A 15,091-nucleotide genomic window follows, 5' to 3' on the forward strand; every position below is an offset into this window, starting at 1 on the left:
GCTTTATCAAACCAAACTTCTTTTTTCCAAACTTAATTTTCTCTCAAAGCTAACAGTGTCATCACAGGAAGAGTTTCTAATTTAAGTGTTACTAATCACCTTAGACTGAATTTGAATATAAAACAGAATACTAGCTAGAGGAGAATATTGTAAGAGGCACGGGTTTGATAAGTTGTGGTTACCGTCCCTCTTTTCACGTCGCCCTTCACATATTTCCTCTGAGTCATTTCTATGTACTCCAGAACGAGGGAGTTCTCTGAAGCCTCACTACACTCATTTTATCCAGGAAGAGCTAACTAGAAATGATGTATTCCTTGACAGGGGCTTACCACACTCACTACACTCTGCACTTGAAATCTTTAGTTTTCACAAAGAATTTGTCTTACATGACATTTTATTTAATTATTTTTTAAAGAAGAACAATCTGAGGCCGATAAGAAAGACATCACTGTATCAGTCGGATTTTTTGAATTGAATATTTACATATATAAAACTAAAAAATATATAACAGACCACAAGTAGTAAAAACACAACTTACTCTAAATCCTACCACCAGCAAACCACCAAGAACTGCCATTGACACCATCATCTATGGGTTATTCAGGTGGATGCTCTCTTTATTTGAAATTCCAAGATTTCTTTTGCTTAAAAATCCTTATGAGGGGATCCCTGGGTGGCTCAGCGGTTTAGTTCCTGCCTTCGGCCCAGGGCACGGTCCTGGAGTCCTGGAATCAAGTCCCACGTCGGGCTCCCAGTATGGAGCCTGCTTCTCCCTCTGCCTGTGTCTCTGACTCTCTCTCGCTCTATCTATGTCTATCATGAATAAATAAAATCTTAAAAAAAAATCCTTATGAAATCTACCTGATGGTTTAGTGTACCTTTGACAATTGCTAGATTTAGATTGGAGAACTGATTCCATCCAAGACTGGAGTAAAGTGAGTTTGCTGTAGTCTTTCTAAGATGAGAGAAGGTGAAAATTTGATTTTCCATCATATATGGCACAGTCTATAGGAAAAAGAAATGAAAAAGTAAAATGCACAAGAAAATGGCAGTGCTAAACAGGATGCACTGGGTAATGTCTGGGCCAGCCCTTTCTTCACCTTTGTTTCCTCTTACATTGTATTCATATTATGATCTGAGTATACTATGCCTCTTGCTTTAACACAAGTACACACATACAGTCCTCTCCAGCCACTTCCTCCTTGACAACAAACCCATCTAGTGTGAATGCTCTATGATATCTTCAACTTTAGATACTATTGTATTAGGGATGCAGAACCAATAGGATGTATATACGTATATGAAAACATTTATAATAGAAGTCGGCTCACCTGGCTGTGGAGGCAGACAAGTCCCACAGTCTGTGGTCAGCAAGGTGAAGAACAACAACCAGGAAACCAGTGGTATAATTCGGTCTGAGTCAGGAAGCCTGAGAACCACACACTCTAATGCTGGAGGGCAGGAGAAGATGGATGCCCTAGTTCAAGAAGAAAGAGGGAATCAGTCCTTTTTTTACCTTTTTGTTCTATTGGGCCATCAGCAGATTGGAGGATACACACCCGGGGAGAGAACGGGTCTCTTTATTCTACTAAAGTACATGCTAATCCCTTTCAGAAATGCCCTCACAGACACGTCTAGAAGTAATGTCTTACCAGCTATCCAAGCATCTCTTAACCCAATAGAGTTGACACATAAAATGAACCATTATAGATATCAACTGGGTATTTTGCAATATGAAAGTTATTTGTATTTTCTAGTAAGGGATATGCATTGTAGGGAGAAGTTATTACAGAAATGCAGTAAATCATTTTAAAGGAGAAAATGTACCTACTTTGCAATAGATATTTGTGATTTCTCACACAAAATACAGTGGGGCAGAGCACATTGGGGATGGTGGGGCACAGTTAAGCAAGCATAATATAAGATCATTCAAATGATTGCACTACTTACACCCTTACGCCATACATTGAGTGAAGCGGGCCTGCACTCTTCCTTCATGTGGATGGTGGTATCAGGCCATAAATGCTGTAACTGTGAATCAGAACATTGCTGGTTCATAGCCCGGGTTTCACATCTGGCAAGTAGATTGCACAGACATTCCCTAGAGATAGCATATGGTCTTTGAAGACCTAGATACTGTTGAAATTAATTGAACTTATATGACATCTGGATAAGCAGAAATGTCATGATGGCACTAAATGGCCCTATTACAGTTCCTGCATATGAAGTTAGCATGAGAAGATAAACACCAAGTGCACTTCAAATACTTAATCATTAGCATTGTCCACATTAGCTCTTCAACTATGCCATGTTTTCATTGCCTTGTTCAACTTCTCATAATCTGACACATTTTCTTTTGGACGCAGTTCTAACAAAGTCAGGCCATCTTATTATGGAATCCCAGAAAAAAATGTTTATGGCCCGACACAGTAGTGCAATTTAGATTTCTCTACCAAAACTCCCATCAGAATTGGTTTGTAGTGCAATTACCAAAAGAAGGAAAATGCTACCAACAGAAAACAAACTAAGGACCAAAGAACCAAACCCCAATGACACCAAAGAACTACCAATACAGTTACATTTTTAAGGTGAAAAAGAGTAGTAATTTGGTCCTTCCCCCCTCATTTTCTTTATGCAAATTTAAACTGCTTTAAATAAAATAGCCCCCTATAAACACACCTGGCCTTTCGCTTAGTAGTGCAAAAGTTCTATTTTCATCTTCTAATTTAGGATGGAGGTAAAGTGGAAAAGAGATGTGTGGATATAAATGTTCTCAGGAATATTAGATGTTTTGTTATAATATGTCTTGGTGGAACTAACTCTTGAGACCTATCACTTATTGCAGAAATAATAAATGATTTAGGTATAAGCTAGCAATTAAAAAAAAAGGATCTTAGCAAAGAATCTATTTGGGAGAAAAAAGTCACTTTCAATCTCTGGATGATCAGTTTGATATTAATTTGGAACATGCTAGATTAAGAAAACAAGATTTTTCTGTCCTAATATTTACCAAAGGGTTAGTAGAAGGAGAAAATGAAAAAATAATGTTTACCAGGTTGCCTTTAATGGCAAAAGGTAAATTTTTTTGATTCCTTTGAATACTTTGTGCCCAATGAAGGGTTTTCAATTTCAGAATTTAAGATGCTATATAAGAATTGTAAGAGTTTAATAAGAGTTTAGAAACTAATCAATACTTAGAAAACAGTGGATATAAATGTCTTTTTCAAATTTAAATTTGATGCAACATGTTTAGTAAACTCATTTCTGATGTATTTTTATATTTAATACATAATAAAATTAATAAAAACCTGACTCCTTGAACCCACTTGAAGGAAAAACAAAAACCCTAAAACCCAGAAAGCTCCATCAAGTTTTATACTCATCACAAGGAATATAATGAAGAAGAATGCAAGGCTGCATGACAGAGCTCACTTTTTAGTGAGGTTTTCTGAGAGACACATAGTTGTGATGAAACAGTGTAATAAGTGTTTGCATCATCATAGGTTTGTTCAGAGGGTCCCTCAAGTTGGGAAGGGTTCCTATCTTAGGGAGGGAGGCATGAGCTGGCTCCGCTAATCACCAGAATGCTGGACTCCGAGTGTGGCAGTGACACTGAGGAGGAATGACAGCTCCAAAAGAAAACATTTTAGAATGAATATTCAAATTTTCCTCAATATTTTACTTTGATCAGAATACAAGTATAAGCCAAATTCAAAACATTATCTTTAATTAAGATGAATTAATGGGTGGGACTCATGAACAATGAATTGGTTTATCCAAAACATTTTCTGAAGTAGTATTAAAACTTCCAAATTAGACCCTCATACACAAACTAAGCCAAAGAAGTAACGAAGTCATTGGTGAGCAAGAGGACAGCAAATATATTTCCAAAGACCCTGCTTCTTTAGGTTAATTCCATGATTGCCAAGCAAAGGAATCCTATTCTGCACCTAGGCATGTGCATGGTTCTGAAGTGATGTTTTGCTACAGAAAAGCCAGTCAGTCAAACAAGAACTACTGTGTCTATACTCACATCGGTTTACACTCTGCAGTAATGAGTACATATGGGACCCATGCGGATGCTCCAGGAGGATAACATTCCCATTTATCAGAAGTTCTGTTTTCTGGATTTCTGCAAAACAGCACATTCAAGAACAGTCAGGCTAACCTTGTTCTGCCTCCTTATGGAGAGTCTCAGTTCATGGGCAGCTGTCTGTTCTCCTGTCCTCAATGCTCCCACACCCCCAGGGCACACCCAGAGATGTGAATAAGCTCCAGCTCTCAGGGCCGAAGAACCCCCAACACACACACACACACACACACACACACACACACACACACACACGCACCCTGCTTCATGTCACTTTTCCTCTTTGTGGGAAGACGTTTGCCATCAGTGTCTAATGTTACCCTAGTTATTGTTTTTAACTCTATTCAAATTACTAGTAGCATCTTCATTTTCCTTTCTTAGCTTCCCTCCATGTTCCATTTTTATTAGCTTTTCTGTGAAAATTCTGTCCCTTTTTAATAGACTTCACAAACCTATCACAATGGACTTTTCTCTCTAAGTTATAACAGCAAACCACATTGCAGCAGAGATACTCTTTAAAATTTGGACTAGATTTCCTTCTTTTTTCCTTCCTCTCTCTCTCCCTCTGCCCTCCTTCTCATTCTGTCCCTCTCTTTTGCCTTACACTGTAAATCTTTGGGCTCATCTATTGACAGCAGAGCACCTGAAGGTATTTAGGGTAGTGTGTGTGTGTGTGTGTGTATGTGTGTACATGTTAATGGCAATACATAAATCATGTTTTCTGAGATGTAGACAGCGGATCTCCTTAAATTAAGGTTTCACTGGTAGTAAGTGTATGGTATTTATTATTTTAAAAGGTGATAAATACTTAAAATATAAATGGGTTCCTAAAAGCTTAAATTCATGGATAAAGATTTATTATATGCCACTAGATGTGACAACCATCTGTTTTCATATTAACATTCAATTTCTTTGCCAGACTACTACTATCTTAGATATATAATGGGATCGACATAGGATGTGGTCTTTTATTCTTCACATCTGCCCTAGTCATCATCAGCATTATGCCTTCCAGAAATTTTAAGTCATTGGCACCCATGTAAATAATTCAAGAATACAAGCAACATGTAATTCACAGGTTCTACTAAATATAACACAGTGGTAGTTAACTTTGGATTCTTTTGAAATAATTTATTCCATTCAAGTACATGCATTTATTTTTTTTGTTTTTATTAGGATAGAGAAGTACTTTTTATGACAAATTAAATCTATTTGATCTCTGAAAATATTGGGAATGGCATAAACCTGTAATAATAGTTTTGTTAGTGCTAATTACATTTTTACTTTTTAATATGCAAACTTTGATTCCCAGAAACAAGAGGGTAATTACAAACTAAGATTCCTTGGAAAAAAATTGCAGCTCTGAAATTGTTTTTAAATCAATATATATTACACTTAGATTGCAAATAAGCTCTGAGGTGAGAACCATCCCTAGATGATCCGGTGAAACCTGACAAGAAGCCAAGAGGCAGCTTTTGATGAGTGCTCTGTGGATGCATACACCTCTCTTAACTAAAGCATTTTAACTCACTGTAATTTGCAGGGTATATTCCCTGTCTGCTCTGCCTGAAAATATTTCCTTTTGGATCTAACTACAAAGGTGTTTTTTTTTGTGTGTGTGTGTGGTCTTTTTGTTTGTTGTTGTTTAATTCTAAGACAACATCACAGAGCAGAGTCAGTTATATTTCATAGTCTGTTTACATAAAAATAAGGAGATTTTGTATGCAAGATAGACATGTGATTCTGATAGGCTTTTTAGAGTAGGAAAACATTTTTAAAAATATTTTATTTATTTATTCATGAGAAATACACAGAGAGAGGCAGAGACACAGACAGAAGGAGAAGCAGGCTCCCTAAGGGGAGTCCAATGAGGGACTCAATCCCAGGACCCCAGGATCATGACCTGAGCCAAAGGGAGATGCTGAGCCACCCAGGTGTCCCAAGTAGAAAAACATTTTAAAGAGAAGCTTCAAATATTCAAAATGGCAAGATGAATATGACTTTGTTATTATAAAATCCGTCATATAAAATTAAACATAATATCTGTAGGAGAGGAATTAATGTTTGTTATACTCTTACATCAAGAACACAGTTTGAATGATCAGTCAATTAAAATATACTTAATAGGTAAAATATACTTAAAATACATGTCCCTGATCATCATTACCTAAAAACTGGATTCAAGTCTTAAGATTACTAGGCTAGAGCCTAGATTTCCATAATGAAATATTTAGGAGTATTAATTATGGTAGTATTATATGAAGAAATTTTGCAAATGGTTAATAAATATACTAAACAACCCTTAGTTGAATAAAATGATTAAAACCAGGCAGGTTGTAATTTCTGGATCTGCATAACTTCTCTGACAGATGTGCTCTGATGTTTATATTATGCTTTTCTTTTACCCTTCCCATATTGTTGACTGTTATATTTGAGACTCGCATCATAGCTTGTGTGCTTTATGGGGCACACGTAAACACCCATGTGAAAGACACACTAATGGCATTTCTTGACTCTGCTTGGCCTACTAGGTTAGTCATTCTTCAGTCCTGATTTTCTACAGGAGCCAAACAGGTGCTTTTTAATATACTTCAAGCATGCCAGGCTGAGAACAACAGGCTTGTTAAATAAATGTTTTCCAGAGACTTAATCTGAGGGTCATTAAAGGTAGGAATAGACTTCTAACTGTGACTTGCAATCTTGTGTCCTGGAGGCATGTGTGGAGGTAATGAACTGACGTGAATGTTTCCACAGTGCCTGTTATGTGCCAAACTGTTAGGCTTAGTGTTTTCCTGTATATACGTCCTCATTCAGTCGCTAAAACACAGTGAAGCAGAATTGTTAGGTAGAAATTGAGGCTCAGAGAAGTTAAACAACTTGCATAAAGTCATGCACCGGTTAAGAAGTAACCCAGATAGACAGTGGATTTTAATCCAAATGTTCAGACCGTCTGTTGTGTTGACCATCTTACCACATTGCATCGGAAGCCTCAAGGACTTTCAAAGGCCTATCTGGAACTAGATTTCTGCCTTTGGTGAAAGATTTCCTGTACTTTTACGGAATAGAAGACTTAAGTCCTGTTCTGGGAACATTGTTCCCACTTCAGGATGTGTTTGCCCTGTGCAAAGTTATTTAATCTGTTAATTTTAGGTTTTTCTCTCTAAAAATAGCGACAATGATATTTCAAACTGTCGCCCAAGGGTGTCATGAAAATAAATGTAATAATCACGGTCATAAGTCATTTTAAGCTACTAAAGAAAATTTCTGACTGGGAGATAAATCCACAAATTCTATTTTTATCCTCCCACTGAGCCCCCACCATAGGCCAACTCCCCCACTTACTCCCATTTTCCGAGAACACAATAAAGAACGGGCGGAAGACACTGCAGTAAGTAGCACCATGGCCCCAAGGAAAACACTAATAATGACATGAATCTTACTTTCAATTTTGATGAACATTCTTCTTTGCCCAAAGCCTGGTTCCTTTTTTAATACACAGTGACTATGAGACTGACTGACTTTTAAATAATTTCTTTGATAAAAACCATAATTGTAAGCCTGCATAGATCCAAACTTCTGTATCAGCATATAGATAGTATATGATCTCCATCAGTATTTCATGAAATAAATTTGCATGTGATCAATATTCACTATGCTTTCTCCAGTAGATCTTAGGCAAGACTACCTTCAAGTTATAGGAATCATAAAGGAATTTATGATGATAAACTTTATCTGGGACTAGAAGAAAGATTTGATAACTAAAGAAATAGCAAATAGCAAAACTTTTTGAAGAAGATGGTAGCAAAATAAACATGTTTAGCATGCTAAAGCATGCCATCAAGCAGATCTGTCTCCTTACTCCCATGTGAATCAAGTAAATGAATCTTTGTTCCTTTAATTTCTGTATCTGTTAACATGGATTAAATAAAATTTATGTGGGTTAGGGAGGGGGAATGAGGCTTACATAGGACAAAACTTGTAATATTCAAAAGTAAGTTACTGATCAATTCAAATTTAATAATTACATTTTAATATTAGATTTTTTAATGTATGATCACTAGTAATAGTAGTCATTTCTGTTAGTAAAACAGTGGCATTCATATTTTAATGATATTTTTGTTTATTTTATAAAAACTGCAGGTACCAAATTATTTTATGTCATTTTTTTCTGAGTTTCTTCAAATTCAAGGAATTACAGTTCCAAATATTGGGTTTACATGATAATTAACCTTTCAGTTATTCAGTTAATAGGCCACCTTATCAGGTTTACTCATTTCCTTAAAATATGGTGTACTGGGGAGCACCTGGGTGGCTCAGTGGTTGAGTGTCAGCCTTTGGCTCAGGGCATGACCCCGGCGTCCTGGGATCCAGTCCCGCATTGGGCTCCCCGCAGGAAGCCTGCTTCTCCCTCTGCCTGTGTCTCTGTCTGTGTGTGTCTCTCGTGAATAAATAAATAAAATCTTTGAACAATATGCTATACTGGGTTGAATAGTGTGCCCTTCTCAAATTATGAAAAGTAGATTCCCTTATAGAAAGAGAGAAAAACAGACATAGAGACGCAGAGGGCAAACACCATATGATGATAAAAGATGGAGATTGAAGTGGTGCATCTACAAGGCAAGGAACACCAAGGATTTCTGGCAACTTCCAGAAGCTAGGAAAGAGGCATAGAGTAGATTCCTCTTCAGGGTCTTCAATGGAACCAACCCTGCTGATACCTTGATTTTAGACTTTACCCTCCTAACTGTGACAGAAAATATTTCTATTGTTTTAAACCCCCTGGTTTGTTGGGATCTGTTCTATAGCAGCTCTTGAAAACTAATACAGATACTGGTACCGGGCCCTGGGGCACTACGGTAACAACTACGGAAAAATGTGGAAGTGGCTTTGAAATTGGGTAATAGGCAGAGGCTAGAAGAATTTTGATGCTCAGGATAGAAAAATCCAAGCTTCCTTGAAGAGACTGTTTATAGAAATAATGGATATTAATGGCAATTCTGGTGAGGTTTCAAAAAGAAGTTAAAACAGAGAGAACATGTCTATTATCTTAGGGAAACATATTATCATGAACAGGATACTGCTAGAAATATGTTAAAGTACTTCTGGTAAAGTCTCAGACACAAATGAGAAACATATTATTGGACATTGGAATAAGATGATCCTTGTTTGTTTTTCCATTTTGTAAGTAGATTCTACGCCCAGTATGGAGACCAATACAGGACTTGAACCCACAACCCTGAGATTAAGACCTCTACTGAGATCAAGAGTTGGGTGATTAACCAGCTGAGCCACCCACGGACCCGGATCCATGTTTTAAAATGATAGAAATTATGACTGAATTAACGTCTGTTGAGTGGAAAGTAGATCTTGTAAATAATAAACTTGGATATTTAGCTGAGGAGCTATCCAAGCAATGTGCAAAAACTGAAACCTGATTTCTCTTTGCTGTTTACGATGAAATGTGAGAGGAAGAAGCTGTTAAACACAAAGGAGTCACACTTGATGACTTGGATATTTCTCAGCCTTTCTAGGTAGCCTGCCTTGGAAACAAGCCCGAGAGTGTAGCTGGGCAATCTTTGCTAAACAGATTAGGATGTAATTTATGGATCCAACAACCATCTCAACAGAAGCCAGGAATAGACATGGGATTATCCAGAAGAGATCTGTGGAGAACCCTCATATTTAATGGTATGGATACCCTTGATAGTCACAGAAGGGCAATAGTAAGGCTTTTGAGAATTTTATACTGACACTTCTAGCCTAGACTGAAAAGGGGAGAAATGGGACAAAATGAAGGAAGAATTATGCTGAGAGTAGAGACAAGGATTTTGAGGACAGAAAGGACAAGTCTGCTGCCCTGGAGGGTCAAGACAGTGGAGTGTCCCAGAAGCCTTACAGGACAGAGCTTCAGCCACAGGAGAGGACTCTAAGGAATTTGCAGTGATAGGTTCTAAACTTGCTTTAGACCAGTAATCCCCCCACCTTTTTTTCATCTTCCCCCTTTTGGAATGGGAATATATATTCCATTTCTGTTCCATCACTGTATTTTGGGAGCATATAACTGGGTTGTTTTTTTTGTTTGTTTGTTTTGTTTTATTGATCACTGGATAAAAAGAAATTTTGTCCTAGGATGGACAATATGCTGAGACTCATAACTGATTTAGATAATAAGATTTGGAAGAGGGGATCCCTGGGTGGCTCAGCGGTTTAGCACGCCTTCGGCCCAGGGTGTGATCCAGGGTCTCGGGATCGAGTCCCACATCAGGCTCCCTGCATGGAGCCTGCTTCTCCCTCTGCCTATGTCTCTGCCTCTCTCTCTCTCTGTATCTCTCATGAATAAATGAATAATATTTAAAAAAATAGATTTGGGATATTCTTGAATTGATATTTAGATGAGATTTCAGATTTAGAGTTCATTCTTGAATGGGTTAAGACTTCTGGAGATGTTGGGATGCCTGGGTGGCTCAGTGGTTGAGTGTCAGCCTTTGGCTCAGGTCGTGATCCTAGAGTCCTAGGATCGACTCCCACATAGAGCTCCCTGAAGGGAGCCTGCTTCTCCCTCTGCCTATGTCTCGGCCTCTCTCTCTGTCTCTCATGAATGAATGAATGGATGAATGAATGAATGAATAAATAAATAAATAAATAAATAAATAAATAAATTTTAAAAAGACCTGGAGATGTTGGAATTGGGTGAGTGTATTTTGCACATGGAAAGGATTTGAGTTGGGGAGGACAGAAGATGGACAGTACTGGGTTGAATAGTGCCCTCCTCCCTAAATTCACATCCACCCAAACCTCAGTGTGTAACCTTACCTGGAGTTAGGATTTTTGCAGATGTGATCAATTCAAAATGGATTAGCTCAGGCTCTACACCAGTATGAAAGATGCTCCTTTAAGAAATGGGAAATTTGAACATGAAAACATGGAGGTGGAGATTGGATGGATGCATCTGTAAGGAAGGCAAGGAACACCAAAAATTTCTGTCAACCACCAGAAACTAGGACAGAGGCATGGAACAGATCTTCCCTCAGGGCCTCCAGCTGGCACCAGCCCTACCTCTGCCTTGATTTTAGAATTGTAAAAGAATAAATTTTTGTTGTTTCCAATGCTTCAGTTCGTGGCTCTTTGTTATAGCAGCCCTAGGAAACTAATATATACTGTTGCTGCTATATAGTAAATTATCATAATAGAATTAATAATGTTTTCTACCCTAGTAACTCCCTTAATGTATCAATTCACATTGCCACTAAAACAAACTACCATATGGTCAAAATTATATGGTTAATCCTATAAACATAGTATACCTAATTTAAATGGAGACCAAATAGGAAAAGGATACAAATACATATTATTTATATATGCGATGTGCCATATGCAGAGAAAAAGCCCTAACACTTTTTATAGTCATCTTCCCCCCGTCATAACAAAGTAAAGATAAAAATATATTCAATCATTCATCTAGGCCGGTTTCAATTGTTTTGAATAGGTACCTCAAAATTATATTTAATGAACCTACATTCAAACCAGAAATATTGTTTAATACACTAGCATGAAACTGTAATTTTTTTTTTGTTTTTGTTTGGTTGTACTTTGTGTGAATAAGATTATAAAAGCAGATGATGGGGGGAGTACCTACATCAAAGTCACTTAAAACTGTACTGTAAATATGGTCACCCACATGTAGAAATGATAAGACAACAAATTTAAAGCTAGATTTTTTAAAAGGAGTAAAAGTCGGAAAATATTTTTTATACTTTTTTTTGTTTTTGGATAAGCCAAGTCATTTATGACATTTTGTTATTTTAGGTATATTGGCTAGAGATCTCCATAGAATAGTTCAAATTTGATTCAGTTTTGCTATTACTGACAGTAGATAAGATAGAAAATACAAATACTGAGAGTTTTAAAACTGCCATTCAGGGAGTGTTATTATTTTTCTATAATTCATACTACTAAAGTGATATAAAACAGATGTTTAAACTGGGTTTTACAGTGTTTAAAGTATCTTCTCACCTCTCTTAATGAAGAACGTGAAAGCATTAAATACTTATGGAAATACCAGTGAAAAGAAGAGAACCGTTCTTTCATACTTTGTTGACATTTTGTTGCTGGGGGTTAGAAGTTCTTTGTGTAGCATAATATATAAAACTTAAAATTGAGATAGATTTTTTGGTTAATTGTAAATATCCTAAATCTGAAGATAAAATATACGGTGATAAAACACAGAAATGCTTTCCAAACATTATTAATAAAAATAAATATTTAAGATATACTGAAAGACAAGAAGGATGTGAAATAGTGAATTTATTCTGATCACCTGTGAACTTTTTAGACTATGATAAGAAAATGTATTATCATAGGACATTTTTAAAGATTTTTGAGATCTAGAAAGAAAAGTGAGAGACTATGAATAAATTAGGTGTTAGCTGAAGGTCATTTTAACTGTACTAATTTAGAAATACACAGAAAAAAAGAATTTTCCATTTCTTACTGAGACACAATATATGCACAGGAGATATGATTAGATATGGCCTGAGATCCTGTTTGGACACCTTCTTAATTATCTTTAATAAAAATGAAATTTTAGAAATGAGATTAATTCAACAAATCAATTGATAATGACTAATTAATTAATGTCAGTTATCATTTATAAAGCAGTTTGAAGCTGGAACATGCTATGCTTGTTAAGTAGTATTATTAAAGATTATAATGATGAAGAATGTAGATAAAATATCTGGCATGGGTAACATTTTAAAGAACCATTTATATTATGAATGTTATAAAATGACATACTATTTAGGAAGAGATATGCAGTTATGTTTCTTAGACTTCTTTTAAAATTCTTTTCTTATACAATCAAAGGTGTCTTTTTAATTCACTCTTAGGCTTCATTTCTGATATCAATCGGTCAAAGTGTTGAAGCCCCTAACATTTAACAGCTACTAGTCTGAGCATTAGGAGTTTAGTGGTGAATGGAATCCCTGTCTTCAAGGAACTTATATTCTGCTGGAAGAAGCAAATCTCAAGACATAAACACAGAAATAAGAATTTCAGAGACTGACAGGATGGTATGAAGAAAATTAACTAGGCTAAAGGGAGAGAGTGTACCATCTAGATTATCTGGGAAGCCCTTGTGAGCTTTGACATTATGCCTGAATAAGGAGAAGCACCAGCCAATGGCCAAGATCATAACAACTATGAGAGCCCAAGTCAGAAACAAGGTTTGCTCGTTCAAGAAACAAAAATGAACCAAATGCAGCTGGAGTGCACTCCAAGCTGTAGTAGAATAATGAGTCAGGTATCTAGGCAAGGTGATGAGAAGTCACTGGAAACATGAGGAAGAGTGACTGATAGGAATTTTATTCTGACAGTTGAGTTGAAAATGCATGCTATAGGTGCAGGTTTAGGAAAAGAAGAGGTTAAGGGTTCAATAGCTTTGTTGAGGTATATTTTATATATCACAAAGTTTACCCATCTCAAACCATCATTGATTTTTAATAACTACCCATGAGTTTCATCATCATTATGAATAGGTTTTAGAACACCCTTCCTTGTCCCCCACCAAAGATCCATCACGTCCATCTGTAGTTCATCGCCATTCCCATCCCAAAATTCAGGCAAGCACTTCTCTTCTTTCTGTCTCTATAGGTTTGCTTTTTGTGGACATCTCATATAAATGGATCCGTACCGTATGTGGCTTGATTACTGGTAGTGGTTGATGCCAGATAATAGAAAGGGTGAGAGGTTGTCCACTTTGGATTGACTTTGGAGGTAGAGTTGGCAGGACATTCTGTTGAATTGGATGTAGAATCTGGGGAATGAAAGAATTAAACATAAAAAGACTCTTAGGCTTTTTGTTCTTGATTATGTGATTTTGTGTATGGTGATCCTATTATGCTGATGAAAAATCTTCAAGAAAAATAATATTTCAGATTTTTGCTAGATATGAGAGTCCAGATACCAAGGAGGCAGTTGGGTATAGTACATCTGGGAGGAGTCAGTAGACAGTCATCATGGATGAGAACACATAGGGAGTTATAGGAGGGTGAGTGCAAAAGCAGAGAGGGAGGGTGAGAGGAAGCAGGCACAAGCTGAGCCTCTGAACACTTTAACAGTCTGTCCTATGCAATTTGCAGGACTCAGAAACATGGGCCACTTGTTCAAAAAGCTGCTGAGACTTGAATTACTGGCTTCCAATCCAGCATTTAAAAAGCTTAGAAGTCTTTACTCCATCATAATGACAAGTGAAAAAAAAACCCAGCAAACTAAAAATATCAAACTCCTCATAGATGTAACATAGAAGTGAGATGCCAGGGCAAATTTCTGCCAGCAGAATTAGAGAGACAGACAAGCAGATTCAGAGTCACAACTATGAGAACAGAAACCAGCCCAGAAACTGGTATTGGGACTGGAAAACCTAAACTGTAATTGAGAAATTGCTGGAGTCTTGGTGTAGACAAGTTTGAGAGAGAAAAACCCCAGGAGTCCCAGTTTTACCTCTAGTTGTATCAGGCCTCACAGTGAATATTGTAGAAAAATCCCCTCAGGTTTCTGGCAGGGTAAGGGGAAAGTGAGTCATTCTGAAATAGACCAAAGCTTGTTGTTCCTCTTAGCAAAACATGCTCTAAGGAGAAACTTTTATTAGATCCTAACATACTTGGGAGAAGGGAAATCTCCAACTCCAGCCCTCTCAAGTCTTTTGTATAGGGGAAGAGAGAACACAACTCCAGTGAACGTCAGCCATTCTATCCCACCTGAGGGGGCACAAAACTGGAAGCACTGGTGAAATTCACAGTTCAGATACACAGCCTCACCTAGAGACTGGGACTTGATTGTAGGATTATGGAACATGCCCTTGTTCCCCCACCCTTTAACATGTTACTGAACACCAACATATAGAAGTTTCTTTCACTCAGTAGATCATGTACACCTTTCAACCAAAATGACAAAGCATACTAAGAGGAAAAACCCAGAGTTTGAAGAAAATGAACAGCTATCAGA

The 15,091-nt window shown here is 37.0% G+C and overlaps 1 long non-coding RNA gene across 1 annotated transcript in view; it reads right to left on the reverse strand.

Moving 5' to 3' along the window:
* Positions 1-518: 518 nt before the first annotated feature.
* Positions 519-15,091, reverse strand: part of LOC112675186 (uncharacterized) — a 34,753-nt gene continuing 20,180 nt past the window's right edge. The window contains exons 2-6 of the long non-coding RNA XR_003145801.3: positions 13,779-13,901; positions 10,904-11,039; positions 4,034-4,132; positions 1,332-1,477; positions 519-1,005 (exon numbers count right to left, since the gene is read on the reverse strand). This is a non-coding gene — a long non-coding RNA (uncharacterized LOC112675186). The remainder of the gene's footprint in view (positions 1,006-1,331; positions 1,478-4,033; positions 4,133-10,903; positions 11,040-13,778; positions 13,902-15,091) is intronic.

This window comes from Canis lupus, chromosome 16 (assembly GCF_003254725.2).
Source record: "Canis lupus dingo isolate Sandy chromosome 16, ASM325472v2, whole genome shotgun sequence".
NCBI lineage: Eukaryota > Metazoa > Chordata > Mammalia > Carnivora > Canidae > Canis > Canis lupus.